This window comes from Pseudophryne corroboree, chromosome 3 (genome assembly GCF_028390025.1).
Source record: "Pseudophryne corroboree isolate aPseCor3 chromosome 3, aPseCor3.hap2, whole genome shotgun sequence".
Taxonomy (NCBI): domain Eukaryota; kingdom Metazoa; phylum Chordata; class Amphibia; order Anura; family Myobatrachidae; genus Pseudophryne; species Pseudophryne corroboree.
The window spans coordinates 282,557,268-282,573,082 of record NC_086446.1 but is presented as its reverse complement, the minus strand read 5'-3'; the positions used below and the strand labels follow the sequence as shown (position 1 = coordinate 282,573,082).

General features: G+C 44.6%; 1 long non-coding RNA gene across 1 annotated transcript in view; it reads right to left on the bottom strand.

The window, feature by feature from the left end:
• Window positions 1-15,815, bottom strand: part of LOC135057707 (uncharacterized) — a 130,908-nt gene that overhangs the window by 104,736 nt on the left and 10,357 nt on the right. The window contains exon 2 of the long non-coding RNA XR_010244314.1: window positions 8,959-8,996. This is a non-coding gene — a long non-coding RNA (uncharacterized LOC135057707). The remainder of the gene's footprint in view (window positions 1-8,958; window positions 8,997-15,815) is intronic.

Below are 15,815 nucleotides of genomic sequence, written 5' to 3'. Positions count from 1 at the left end.
CTCCTCCGTCATCTGGAACTGACGGTCCAATTCCTGCAAGCCCACGGGTGGCTCATCAACTGGAAGAAATCCTCACTGGTTCCTGCTCAGAGCATGGTACACCTGGGGGCGTTACTGGACACACACAACCAATGGTTGTTTTTGTCTCCGGAGAAGGTCCTGAAACTTCAGGACAGGATACGATGCTTCCTCTCTCACCCTCGTGTGTCGATACACTCGGCGATGCAAGTACTAGGCCTCATGGTGTTGGCTTTTGACATGGTAGAGTATGCTCAATTTCATTCTCGCCATCTGCAGTGGTTAATCCTTTCCCAGTGGGATGGCCTGCCTCACCGGATCAGGTCTCACATGATTTCATTGACTCCGGAAGTTCGTCTGTCTCTGAGCTGGTGGCTCCAGGACCAACAATTGAGCAGGGGTCGTCCCTTCTGGATCTCCAATTGGGTCCTCCTAATGATGGATGCCAGTCTGCGGTGTTGGGGTGCAGTGTTGGAGCAACACTCTCTTCAGGGTCGGTGGACCAGGGAGGAATCTCTCCTTCCGATGAACAAGTTGGGCCTACCAGATGTAGACCTGATGGCGTCTCGACACAATCACATGGTACCGGTATTCGGAGCAAGAACAAGGGATCCTCAAGCAGTGTTCGTGGATGCCCTGGTTATTCCATGGAACTTTTGGCTGCCGTACATGTTCCCTCCAGTGTTACTCCTGCCCAGGGTACTAAGGAAGTTCAAGCAAGAAGGAGGATTACAACTTCTAATCGCTCCAGCATGGCCCTGACGGCATTGGTTCTCAGACCTGCAGGGTCTCTCAATAGAGCGTCCTCTTCTACTTCCGCAACACCCAGACCTCATCATTCAGGGCCCTTGTGTATACCAGGATCTGGCCCGACTGGCTTTGACGGCGTGGCTCTTGAAGCTTCAGTTCTGAGGGCCAAGGGATTTTCTGAGGTGGTCATTCAAACTATGTTGAAAGCCCATAAACCGGCTTTGGCTCGGATTTATTATAGGATCTGGAATTCTTACTTCACCTGGTGTGCGGCTAAGAATTATGATGCGTACAAGTTCAGTACTGCCAAACTTTTGGCTTTTCTGCAACAGGGCCTGGACTTAGGCCTTCGTCTGGCCTCCCTCAAGGTTTATATTTCAGCCTTGTCGATATGGTTTCAGAGAAAAATTGCGACTGTTCCTGACGTTCATACTTTCACTCAGGGCGTTTTACGGAATACTCCCTATGTCCCTCCTGTGGCTCCTTGGGATTTGTCGGTTGTTCTGGATGCCCTACAAGAGTCTCCATTTGAACCTTTTGAGTCTGTGGACTTAAATGGCTTACACTTAAGGTCTTATTTTTGCTGGCTATTGCCTCTGCTAAAAGGGTTTCAGACTTGGGTGCCTTATCCTGTCAGTCACCATTTCTGATTTTTCACCGTGACCGTGCAGTTCTTAGAACTCGCCCTGGTTATCTGCCTAAGGTGATGTCGTCTTTCCACCTTAACCAAGAGATTGCGATTCCGGCATTTATCTCTCCTGGCTTGTCTTCCAAAGAACGGTCTTTGGCTGTGGTACGGGCTCTCCGTATATATGTGAAGAGAACTGCCTCTCTTAGGAGATCTGATTCTTTCTTTTTCCTTTTTGGTTTTCACAAATGTGGCTGGCCTGCGAATAAGCAGACCTTGGCAGAATGGATTAGAATGGCGATTGCACAAGCTTATGTACAGGCTGGACTTCCAGCTCCTGCTACTATCAAGGCCCATTCTACTCGGTCTGTTGAACCTTCTTGGACGGCCCGCCGTGGTGCATCCCTAGAACAATTGTACAAGGCAGCTACGTGGTCCTCAGTGAACACGTTCATCAGGTTCTATGCCTTTGATACTTCCGCCTCCCAGGATGCTTCCTTTGGACGCCGGGTTCTTGTGCCCGCTACCATGAGGAACTGCTGTAGGACATCCCCAATGTTATTCCCTGTGGAATACCAGTGTACCCCACTGCAGAAAAGGAGATTTATGGTAAGACTTACCATTGGTAAATCTCTTTGTGCGGGGTACACTGGATTCCACAGGGCGCCCACCCTGACGCACTTAGCTTCTTTGGGTTTGTATGGCATTAGCCGCTGGTACCTTCTCCTGTCATGAGAATGTGGTTGTCTGTGGCTACTTACTACTGTTGTCTCTTTTATCTGCTACTGCATTGGACTGGTTAACAAACTGAGCTCCAGTGCCTGGAGACGGGGATATAGAGGAAGCGGTGCAGTGCATCATGGGAACAGTCAAAGCTTTAGCCTATTGGTGCCTCGGATCAAGATCCAACTCTACACCCCGATGTTATTCCCTGTGGAATCCAGTGTACCTCACAGAAAGAGATTTAACAATGGTAAGTCTTACCATAAATCTCCTTTTCTTGTTTGTATCTATCACAGGTTTTCTGAAATTTCATCAAGCCCTCATAGTTCTTTAATTTCTCTTCTAAGGACGTTATCTCCTTTGTATAGTTTTCCAGCATTGGTTCATCATGTTTGATCAGTATTTTGACCAAATTTAGGGAGCACTTTGTTAGAGTTTTTTCCCATTCATTCTTTAAGACATCATTGGCCAGTTTAAAAGAGGGAAATGCATGTGATCTCAAACCTCTGGGTGTTATTGATTGTTTTATATAATTCTCAAATATCAATTTATTCCAAAAGGTTTTGGTTTGTCTAATCAGTACTTGTTTGAGTTGAAATAGATCATTCATCCAATCCCCCTGGGTTATATTCGTGTTTGCCATTTCTGTGTCAAAAAGTGTTTATTTAGTTTGCCTATCATTAAGGTTGCGGCTCAGACTGAAACTGGTAGTGGCTGATTCGGTTGTTTTAGGACATGTCATCTTTTCTATTAAAAGTGGACCCAGATACAATAACGAGTTGAATAATAATTCTTATCAATCAGAGAAAATTTTTATTATATATATTGGCACTATTATGTCTAGTTTGTGTCTTACCATGCTGACTAACTGGAAAAGAATGTGAGAAACCTCATTAAATACGTATAGACGTTGTGGAAATATTAGTTGCACAGGTCATATTATATTTGTTAAAAAAACTCCCAATAGATTTACTATAAAGAAATTCCCTCTTTTGAGAAAGAAAGGGTGGTGCTACCATGGGTAAAATATTAGACCAAATATATCAAAAGAAGAGAGGATTGACTGCCCTTAGTGGTGCACTAGTACATATTTAAAACATAACCTTTATTAATTCATAATTTCATATTAAAAGACCAGCAAATTGTAGGATAAAATAAAGATAAAATAAAGAAATGTGAAGAAACAAATAATGTGTGATGAAAATAAGGGTTTGCTGCGCACTGATGTTATTACATTTGTTTTCTATTTCGAAGAAATGTGTCCATGTTTTCTGTTTGTGCTTAATTTTGTTACTGTATAACCTTCTTTGCGAGTCACTCCAATCTCTAGGTAAACAAACAGAGAGATATCATGTATATTCAGGGAACTCTCTATGTATCAATTTCTGTTTGACATTCAGACATAATGTTTCTCTGTCTCTGTAACAGAAAGGAGCCTACTGACTCACAGCATATCCTGCATTCCCTCTGATATATTCCAATTAGATGACTGCATATATTTTTGTTCATTGCAAAATCCACACTGACTAATAATTCAATCACTCATATTTATATATATGAGGATCTTATATCACATTTATAACTGGACTTGTGATAATATATTCAACCCAATTTATTCAATATTCTCAATGACTAGAGTGTGAAGTCCAAGTGGTTATTTCATATCAATATGAATTCACAATCATATATGGGACAATACTGTAACACTGATGCAGCCCTACATAGTACAGCCATTTACTTTATTGTGAAATATATGTGATGTTTAACAATTCCGGGATATGTGCAGCTTGTTCACACTATTCCTTGGTGTTCATCCAGGCTTGCAAATTCTATCAGTGTGGATTATCTCCCTGATCAATTGCTTTATCATTCAAGATCTTTTAAATGAAGGTGCCCTTATAGTTATTAATGTGTATAATATTGTTTACTTGGTATTTGGTCTTTTAGTCCTAATGTAGCAGGTTGTCACGCCTTTATCTATATGAATATTTCCAAATTATATGGGTATTCACAATAGTGTCATATTACATAGGTACGTATAGTTATTCCCTTCCGGGACTGTGAAGGTATCTATGTAAGGTCTCACACTATATGAGTACATCTAGTGATACCCTTTCATTTATTTGGTTTCCCCATTCAATGTGCCGTTATTTACTGTAGGCATATATAGTCAGGGCCGGATTAAGCCTTTGGGGTGCCCGGAGCACTTTAGACAGGTAGGCCCGGTGGAGGGAAGGGGGGGGAGGGGTCTGTGTATATGATTGTGTATACCTCCTAAACATGACCCATTCCATGAGTGGAAAAAATGCTCTCTACCTGGTCATTCCTCTTAATATATGATTGTAGTCACCTGTGTTGAACTAGTTCATTGATAAGAAAGGTGTTTCAACACAGGTGATTGTAATCATAACTCAATAATTTTGTCCCTTCTGGAATGGGTCATATTCGGATGTATGGATTGTGTACATTAAATTTAGCCCAATGATTTATATTAGCTTTAAACTAATAGTTTAATAATGCCTGGGTACTGGTTATAGCTCCACCTAATTGAAAGACAACTATTTTATAAAATTTACTTATAGTGGAACAAAGACAACTTAAACAACCTTAAAATACACATAGAAAAATAAAATCTATACTTTATCTTGTCACATGCAAAAATAGCAGCAGCCTCTGTACTACTTACACACTGGGGCAGGACTCAAGAGGACTCTGTGTGTGTCTCTCTCTAGACCCTCATAACAATAGATAACAAGATAACAAGTTACACAGGACTCAGACACACAGGTGTGGCAAGAACTGTAAGTAACACATGGATTCCACCCTGTGTCACAGCTCTCTGCACCCTCCTATATCTTCTCTGGTTGGGAAGCCCGGGCAATAGTTCTTGAAATCTGACACTGCTGTGTCTCTCACACACATGCAGACAAACAATGGTAGTTGCTCGGTCATTCCTGGAGATAATTATATATCAGGTGCTAGAAAGGGGAGGGGTCACAGACAAACAACAGACAGAAGGGGGGGGTGCAAATCCCCACCCCTAAATTTCCCTTCAGCACACTAAAAATTACCTGTAACCATACCTGAACCTATCTGGTAATAGAAATTCATAGAATTAGTCACACATGTTCGCAAACACATGTTTAGCTGCTGAGCCACTTCACGGCTTCTCCGATATCAGCAGTCCTAACACTACATAATAGCAGTGCCCACATGGGGCCATGTAATTTGTCACAGTAGGTCTCATGATAAAGGCTATTACTAAAACACATCCAGACAGAGAGCTAACTTACCCGGGAGCCACCCCCAGGATTTCCCATTGGCACTACAAGGAACAGCATGCCTTTCAAATACTGCTCCAGTTCAATGCCTCTCACACACATGCAGACAAACAATGGCAGTTGCTCGGTCATTCCTGGAGATAATTATATATCAGGTGCTAGAAAGGGGGAGGGGTCACAGACAAACAACAGACAAAATTTAGGGGTGGGGATTTGCACCCCCCCCTTTCTGTCTGACCAAGCAACTGCCATTGTTTGTCTGCAAGTGTGTGAGAGGCATTGAATGGGAGCAGTATTTGGAAAGAATGCTGTTCCTTGTAGTGCTAATGGGAGATCCTGGGGGTGGCTACCAGGTAAGTTAGCTCTCTGTCTGGATGTGTTTTAGTAATAGCCTTTATCATGAGGTCTACTGTGACAAATGACATGGCCCTATGTGGGCACTGCTATTATGTAGTGTTAGGACTGCCGACATCGGAGAAGCCGTGAAGTGGCTCAGCAGCTAAACATGTGTTTGCAAACATGTGTGACTAATTCTCTGAATTTCTATTACCAGATAGGTTCAGGTATGGTTACAGGTAATATTTAGTGTGCTGGAGGGAAATTTAGATGTGGGGATTTCCCCCCCCCCCCCCCCCCTTTCTGTCTGTAACTCCTGTGTCTCTGCCTGCACTGTATACTGTCCAGCTAGCATTCTGACTGTCTTGTTCTGCTGTTGCATAAGTGGGAAAGCTAGTGATTTCAGTGTGCTCTGGCCTGGGGGCCCCCTGACAGAGGAGGGCCCTGGGTACAGTATGCCCTGCATCCCCCCCTTAATCTGGCTATGTATATAGAGATTCCCTACCGGGATTATAGAGTTGTTCATACAGGCTCTTACACCATGTAAACACACCTAGTGGATCAAATACCCGGTATCTGTGTTCGGTGTCATACTACATAGGCATATATGGTAATTCCCTTCCGGGATTGCAGGGATGTCTGTACCGATTTCCACACTATGTGAGCACACCTAATGATTCCCTTTCATATATTTATATTGGTATCTATATACAGTATCCCGCTTCACTGGCACACCGGTGATCCAAGTGTTTCACAGTGTATAAATATGGGGGTAATTCCAAATTGATCGCAGCAGGAATTTTGTTAGCAGTTGGGCAAAACCATGTGCACTGCAGGGGAGGCAGATTTAACATGTGCAGAGAGAGTTTGATTTGGGTGTGGTGTGTTCAATCTGCAATCTAATTTGCAGTGTAAAAATAAAGTAGCCAGTATTTACCCTGCACAGAAACAAAATAACCCACCCAAATCTAACTCTCTCTGCAAATGTTATAACTGCCCCCCCTGCAGTGCACATGGTTTTGCCCAACTGCTAACAAAATTCCTGCTGCGATCAACTTGGAATTACCCCCTATGTACAGATAGTCTCATTTGTAAAAAGGACCATTTTGGAGCAACAACTACATAGAATAAATAAATATAATGAAAGATAGAAATGTTAGATCAAAGATTTTTAGAAGATAAACATAGAACGTGATCAATTAGCTGAACTGAGCGAAGCGAGCCATACAAGGGGACGCAGTACACTAATTGGGGTTCCTGGTCATGTTACGGAAAAAAATTACACCAAAAACAATAAAAAAATCCATGTAGACCTTTTCATGCGTCGACCTGTCCCGTGTTGACCATTTTTCATGTGTCGACTATTAGTCCATGTCGACCATGTCTATGTTGACCAATAGTGGTTGACCTAATGAATGTCTACCTTAACATGGTCGACCATTCATACCAGAATCCCAGAATGCAGGTCCCTGTATAAACTGACTGAAATAACAAACATTCAGCCAGGCATGGCAGAAGAAAGTCAGTGAGGGAAAGTGTAAGAGAGAGAAGCTGCAGAGATGCCTGTGTGACTGATTCCTGTCAGTGGCAGAGAGCAGAGCTTAGCTACAGATGAGTGGTGCTTAAGTCAAAGGCAAGAGGAGCAGCTAAAAAGCAGTAGGTCTGTATAGTAACATGGGGTAAATGTATGAAGCAGTGATAACATTGGAGAAGTGAGCCAGTGGAGAAGTTGCCCATGGCAACCAATCCGCATTGAAGTAACATTTATAATTTGCTTACTATACAATTGTACGGAGCAGCTGATTGGTTGCCATGGGCAACTTCTCCACTGGCTCACTTCTCCAATCTTACCACTGCTTTATACATTTACCCCCATGTCAGAAGGAGAATAGGGACAAGACTTTCATCAATTAACCCACTAAGTACCAGTGACGTGCGGTTGGGTGAGGCAGCCTATCCTTCCGCACATCTCTGATCAAAACTCACCAAATTTCCAGGAGTTTATACTGCTGCACCTGTGTATAATGCCCAGATGAACCCTTTGGCTCATATATTGCATGTAAATCTGGCTCTGGTGCTTGCCAGTGCCTCCTCAGCCATTTACCTCCCTGCATGTCTCTGCTAAGTACCACCACAAAGATTTAAAAACTATAACCCACAGTTGATCAGTATATACTGACAGGAGTCTCTAAACTAAAGGTCCATACCCACGGAGCGATATAGCAGAGCGATTTTATAGTCAAAATCGCTCAGAAAGTTAGTGCATATCGCTCTGTGTGTACACAGCCAGCGATAGCGATGCACGTCCCCGCCAGGTCGCTATCGCTGCTAAAAATAGACTGTGCAGGCAAGTCAATTTTGGCTAGGTCGCTGGAAAAGAAAAAGCATCCCCTTGCTTAAATGAGTTAGCCAAAATCGCCCATAGCCAAAATCGCTGGTAAAGTTAGTCAAAATCACTGGTAAAGTTAGTCAAAATCTCCTTCTGCCAGTTCAAGGGAAAACGCTCAGTCAAAATCTCTCATAGACAAAATCTCTCCGTGTGTATGCACCTTTACAGTTGCCTGCTGTCATGTTATTCTTTACCAAATGGCTAGCAGAATCAGCATAAGATTCACAGACAGCACATAGTGAAAGGAAACAATTATGTCAGATCAATTTTAACTAAAAGCAAAAGTTGCATCACTATTGAAATCTAAGGCGAGAGGGAGAGATATTTGCTAGATCTACCATCTACAGAAAGACAAAGAATTGAAACTGAAAAAGCTCATGAACTCATCTAACAATACTGCATAAGTTTCTTATACAAGAGACTTATGGAGTCTATTTACTAAGCCTTGAATGGAGATAAAGTCGCTGTAGATAAAGTACCAGCCAATCGGCTCCTAACTGTCATTTTTCAAACACAGCCTGTGGCATGGCAGTTAGGAGCCGATTGGCTGGTACTTTATCTCCAGCGACTTTATCTCCATTCAAAGCTTAGTAAATAGACCCCTAACACTAAAGAGGAGAGTACAGCAACATTGCATTCACTGAAATGCTATTCAAGCAGGCTATAACAAAAGGAAAGTTTTGGAGATTAACAATAAGCTTTACTAGAATAAAATTGCATAGGCCATTTAAATGGTTAATATCTGTAGAGCTGTTATGTTGTAATGATTAGATAAAAATGTAAAAGTGTAATCCTTTGAATATTGTTCCAAGTCACTAAACTTGTGTACTTACCTGTTTAATATTATTCCTGACAACTGTTATTGGACAACCTGGAATGGGAAGAGAAGAAAGGTTTATTAGTTGTATCTATATTTTAATTGATGTACAATTGCTTTACCCATAATCACACTGATACATATATTGAAATTACATGTATTACATTTAAGACCACTTAGGCTTTTCCAAGTAGGCCCCATCTCCTATTGCAGGACAAATATACTTGTGTGAAGATACCGGGTTCCAAATCACTCAGGCATGGTGGTAGATGAAAAACCAACCGGGGTTTATTGACAGAATAGGTTATAACACAGTTCAGCACACTTCTGTAATCCAATTCCACATGACAATTCCCACCACAATCTCCTGACAGAACATTACTTCTTAGTCTGGGAGCAGAGAGCCTCTTCTAGCAATACAGAGACCCAGAAAAATCCAATATAATGGATCCCCAAGCAGATCACTGGCAGAACATTACTTCTTAGCCTGGGATCAAAGAATCTCCCTTCCGTTCTCTGGGTAGCTCTACTTATATCTCCAGAAGCTTCATATTGCTGGGGTGTGTGTGACCTCTGTGTCTTAGGATCTTACAGCATTGGAATATAATACATATTCTAATCAAGGTGATTACATCAGTCAGAGAGCCACCCTGTCTGGTCAGCTCACTTTTGGACAATAGGGAGTAAACAAAAATGGACAATTGTACCTTATATGACTCAACCTTTGAGTGTCCACTGTGGTGTATGAAAACAATAGGAAACTAGGTCTAACATAAATACATTATCTAAAGGGTAACAGATAACACAACACAATTGCATATATTAACAATATTTAGGTTGATTTAAACACAGTATTGGGTGAGCAGCAACGGACATGTTATGGAGAATGAACAAACAGATGATTTGGATGTATATGGATATGGGTATAAAAAGTACATATTTGACATGGGAAATGAGGCATAGCTATATTAATTGTCACAGACTTCATTTCCTCACTACTTGGTTGGAGGCACTTTAACTAAGTATTGGGTAGCTCCCCACATTGTAGTGGAAAATAAGATTTTACTCACCGGTAAATCTATTTCTCGTAGTCCGTAGTGGATGCTGGGAACTCCGTAAGGACCATGGGGAATAGACGGCTCCGCAGGAGACTGGGCACTCTAAAAGAAAGATTAGGTACTATCTGGTGTGCACTGGCTCCTCCCTCTATGCCCCTCCTCCAGACCTCAGTTAGGATACTGTGCCCGGAAGAGCTGACACAATAAGGAAGGATTTTGAATCCCGGGTAAGACTCATACCAGCCACACCAATCACACCGTATAACTCGTGATACTATACCCAGTTAACAGTATGAAATATAACTGAGCCTCTCAACAGATGGCTCAACAATAACCCTTTAGTTAGGCAATAACTATATACAAGTATTGCAGACAATCCGCACTTGGGATGGGCGCCCAGCATCCACTACGGACTACGAGAAATAGATTTACCGGTGAGTAAAATCTTATTTTCTCTGACGTCCTAGTGGATGCTGGGAACTCCGTAAGGACCATGGGGATTATACCAAAGCTCCCAAACGGGCGGGAGAGTGCGGATGACTCTGCAGCACCGAATGAGAGAACTCAAGGTCCTCCTCAGCCAGGGTATCAAATTTGTAGAATTTAGCAAACGTGTTTGCCCCTGACCAAGTTGCAGCTCGGCAAAGTTGTAAAGCCGAGACCCCTCGGGCAGCCGCCCAAGATGAGCCCACTTTCCTCGTGGAATGGGCTGTTACTGATTTAGGATGCGGCAATCCAGCCGCAGAATGCTCCAGCTGAATTGTGCTACAAATTCAGCGAGCAATAGTCTGCTTAGAAGCAGGAGCACCTATTTTGTTGGGTGCCTATAGGATAAAAAACGAGTCAGTTTTCCTGACTCCAGCCGTCCTGGAAATATAAATTTTTAAGGCCCTGACTACATCCAGTAACTTGGAATTTTCCAAGTCCCTAGTAGCCGCAGGCACTACAATAGGTTGGTTCAAGTGAAAAGCTGATACCACCTTAGGGAGAAACTGGGGACGAGTCCTCAATTCTGCCCTATCCATATGGAAAATCAGATAAGGGCTTTTACATGACAAAGCCGCCAATTCTGACACACGCCTGGCCGAAGCCAAAGCCAATAACATGACCACTTTCCACGTGAGATATTTCAAATCCACAGTTTTAAGTGTCTCAAACCAATGTGATTTTAAGAAACTCAACACCACGTTGAGATCCCAAGGTGCCACAGAAGGCACAAAAAAGGGGCTGAATATGTAGCACTCCCTTTACAAATGTCTGAACTCCAGGCAGTGAAGCCAGTTCTTTCTGGAAGAAAATCGACAGAGCCGAAATCTGGACCTTAATGGAACCCAAATTTAGGCCCATAGTCACTCCTGACTGTAGGAAGTGCAGAAAACGACCCAGCTGAAATTCCTCTGTTGGGGCCTTCCTGGCCTCACACCACGCAACATATTTTCGCCAAATACGGTGATAATGGTTTGCGGTTACTTCTTTCCTGGCTTTTATCAGCGTAGGAATGACTTCCTCCGGAATGCCCTTTTGCTTTAGGATCCGGAATTCAACCGCCATGCCGTCCAACGCAGCCGCGGTAAGTCTTGGAACAGACAGGGCCCCTGCTGTAGCAGATCCTGTCTGAGCGGTAGAGGCCATGGGTCCTCTGATATTATTTCTTGAAGTTCTGGGTACCAAGCTCTTCTTGGCCCATCCGGAACCACGAGTATCGTTCTTACTCCTCGTTTTCTTATTATTCTCAGTACCTTTGGTATGAGAGGCAGAGGAGGGAATACATAAACCGACTGGTACACCCACGGTGTCACTAGAGCGTCCACAGCTATTGCCTGAGGGTCCCTTGACCTGGCGCAATATCTAGTTTTTTGTTTAGGCGGGACGCCATCATGTCCACCTGTGGCCTTTCCCAACGGTTTACCAACAGTTGGAAGACTTCTGGATGAAGTCCCCACTCTCCCGGGTGTCGGTCGTGTCTGCTGAGGAAGTCTGCTTCCCAGTTGTCCACTCCCGGAATGAACACTGCTGACAGTGCTAAGACGTGATTTTCCGCCCATCGGAGAATCCTTGTGGCTTCTGCCATCGCCATCCTGCTTCTTGTGCCGCCCTGTCGGTTTACATGGGCGACTGCCGTGATGTTGTCTGATTGGATCAGTACTGGCTGGTTTTGAAGCAGAGGCCTTGCCAGACTTAGGGCATTGTAAATGGCCCTCAGTTCCAGAATATTTATGTGTAGGGACGACTCCTGACTTGACCAAAGTCCTTGGAAATTTCTTCCCTGTGTGACTGCCCCCCAGCCTCGAAGGCTGGCATCCGTGGTTACCAGGACCCAGTCCTGTATGCCGAATCTGCGGCCCTCTTGAAGATGAGCACTCTGCAGCCACCACAGTAGAGATACCCTGGTCCTTGGAGACAGGGTTATCAGCCGATGCATCTGAAGATGCGATTTCGACCACTTGTCCAAGAGGTCCCACTGAAAAGTTCTTGCATTGAACCTGCCGAATGGAATTTTGCTTCGTAAGAAGCTACCATTTTTCCCAGGACTCATGTGCAGTGATGCACCGATACCTGTTTTGGTTTCAGGAGGTCTCTGACTAGAGATGACAGCTCCTTGGCTTTCTCCTGCAGGAGAAACACTTTTTTTTTTTTTTCTGTTCTGTGTCCAGAACCATCCCCAGGAACAGCAGGCGTGTGGTAGGAACCAGCTGTGACTTTGGAATGTATAGAATCCATCCGTCCTGTTGTAGCACTTCCCGAGATAGTGCTACTCCGACCAACAACTGCTCCATGGACCTCGCCTTTATAAGGAGATCGTCCAAGTACGGGATAATTAAAAACTCCCTTTTTTCGAAGGAGTATCATCATTTCTGCCATTACCTTGGTAAAGACCCTCGGTGCCGTGGACAGTCCAAACGGCAGTGTTTGGAATTGGTAATGGCAATCCTGTACCACAAATCTGAGGTACTCCTGGTGAGGATGGTAAATGGGGACATGTAGGTAAGCATCCTTGATGTCCAGGGATACCATGTAATCCCCCTCCTCCAGGCTTGCAATAACCGCCCTGAGCGATTCCATCTTGAACTTGAATTTTTTTATGTATGTGTTCAAGGACTTCAAATTTAAAATGGGTCTCACCGAACCGTCCGGTTTTGGTACCACAAACAGTGTGGAATAGTAACCCTGTCCTTGTTGAAGTAGGGGCACCTTGACTATCACCTGCTGGGAATACAGCTTGTGAATTGCCTCTAGCACAGCCTCCCTGCCTGAGGGAGTTGTCGGCAAGGCAGATTTGAGGAAAACGGCGGGGGGGAGACGCCTCGAATTCCAGCCTGTACCCCTGAGATACTACTTGAAGGATCCAGGGATCCACCTGTGAGCAAGCCCATTGATCGCTGAAATTTTTGAGGCGGCCCCCCACCGTACCTGGCTACGCCTGTGGAGCCCCCGCGTCATGCGGTGGACTCAGAGGAAGCGGGGGAAGAATTTTGATTCTGGGAACTGGCTGACTGGTGCAGCTTTTTCCCTCTTCCCTCGTCTCTGTGCAGAAAGGAAGCGCCTTTGACCCGCTTGCTTTTCTGAAGCCGAAAGGACTGTACCTGATAATACAGTGCTTCCTTAGGCTGTGAGGAAACCTGAGGTAAAAAAATTTTTTTCCAGCTGTTGCTGTGGATACGAGGTCCCAGAGACCATCCCCAAACAATTCCTCACCCTTATAAGGCTCTATGTGCCTTTTAAAGTCAGCATCACCTGTCCAGTGTCGGGTCTCTAATACCCTCCTGACAGAATGGACATTGCATTAATTCTGGATGCCAGCCGGCAAAATATTCCTCTGTGCATCCCTCATATATAAGACGACGTCTTATGTTCGCAAAATAGTATCCCTGTTTGACAGGGTTACAGACCACGCTGCAGCAGCACTATCTGCAGGTCTCAGTCTAGTACCTGAGTGTGTAAATACAGACTTCAGGATAGCCTCCTGCTTTTTATCAGCAGGTACCTTCAAAGTGGCCGTATCCTAAGACGGCAGTGCCACCTTTTTTGACAAACGTGTGAGCGCCTTATCCACCCTAGGGGATATCTCCCAGCGTAACTTATCCTCTGGCGGGAAAAGGTACGCCATCAGTAACTTTTTAGAAATTACCAGTTTCTTATCGGGGGAACCCACGCTTTTTCACACTTCATTCACTCATTTGATGGGGGAACAAAACACTGCCTGCTTTTTCTCCCCAAACATAAAACCCCTTTTTTTAGTGGTACTTGGGTTAATGTCAGAAATGTGTAACACATTTTTTATTGCCGGGATCATGTAACGGATGTTCCTAGTGGATTGTGTATATGTCTCAACCTTGTCGACACTGGAGTCAGACTCCGTGTCGACATCTGTGTCTGCCATCTGAGGGAGCGGGCGTTTTTGAGCCCCTGATGGCTTTTGAGACGCCTGGGCAGGCGCGGGCTGAGAAGCCGGCTGTCCCATAGCTGTTACGTCATCCAGCCTTTTATGTAAGGAGTTGACACTGTTGGTTAATACCTTCCACCTATCCATCCACTCTGGTGTCGGCCCACAGGGGGCGACATCCCATTTATCGGCATCTGCTCCGCCTCCACATAAGCCTCCTCATCAAACATGTCGACACAGCCGTACCGACACACCGCACACACACAGGGAATGCTCTGACTGAGGACAGGACCCCACACAGCCCTTTGGGGAGACAGAGAGAGAGTATGCCAGCACACACCAGAGCGCTATATAATGTAGGGATAAACACTATCACTGAGTGAATTTTCCCCAATAGCTGCTTGTATAAACAATATTGCGCCTAAATTTAGTGCCCCCCCCCTCTCTTTTTAACCCTTTGAGCCTGAAAACTACAGGGGAGAGCCTGGGGAGCTGTCTTCCAGCTACACTGTGAAGAGAAAATGGCGCCAGTGTGCCGAGGGAGATAGCTCCGCCCCTTTTTCGCGGACTTTTCTCCCGCTTTTTTATGGATTCTGGCAGGGGTAATTATCACATATATAGCCTCTGGGGCTATATATTGTGACTATTTTGCCAGCCAAGGTGTTTTTATTGCTTCTCAGGGCGCCCCCCCCCAGCACCCTGCACCCTCAGTGACCGGAGTGTGAAGTGTGTATGAGGAGCAATGGCGCACAGCTGCAGTGCTGTGCGCTACCTTGGTGAAGACTGAAGTCTTCTGCCGCCGATTTTCAGGACCATCTTCATGCTTCTGGCTCTGTAAGGGGGACGGCGGCGCGGCTCTGGGAACGAACACCAAGGACGGGTCCTGCGGTCGATCCCTCTGGAGTTAATGGTGTCCAGTAGCCTAAGAAGCCCAAGCAAGCTGTAAGCAGGTAGGTTCGCTTCTTCTCCCCTTAGTCCCTCGTTGCAGTGAGCCTGTTGCCAGCAGGTCTCACTGTAAAATAAAAAATCTAACATATACTTTCTTTCTAGGAGCTCAGGAGAGCCCCTAGTGTGCATCCAGCTCGGCCGGGCACAGAAATCTAACTGAGGTCTGGAGGAGGGGCATAGAGGGCGGAGCCAGTGCACACCAGATAGTACCTAATCTTTCTTTTAGAGTGCCCAGTCTCCTGCGGAGCCGTCTATTCCCCATGGTCCTTACGGAGTTCCCAGCATCCACTAGGACGTCAGAGAAAAGGGGGTTACATAAACTTCTGCATCTTATATAAATAACAGAAGTGGACATAAAAGATTAAACACCCCATAATAAATATGCATAATATAACCAGTAGTAGATAAAATATAGCTTTCAAATTACATTCTATACCTCATGGTAAGATGACTGTCTCTTCTTGCTGGCAGCTGCTCTCTAGT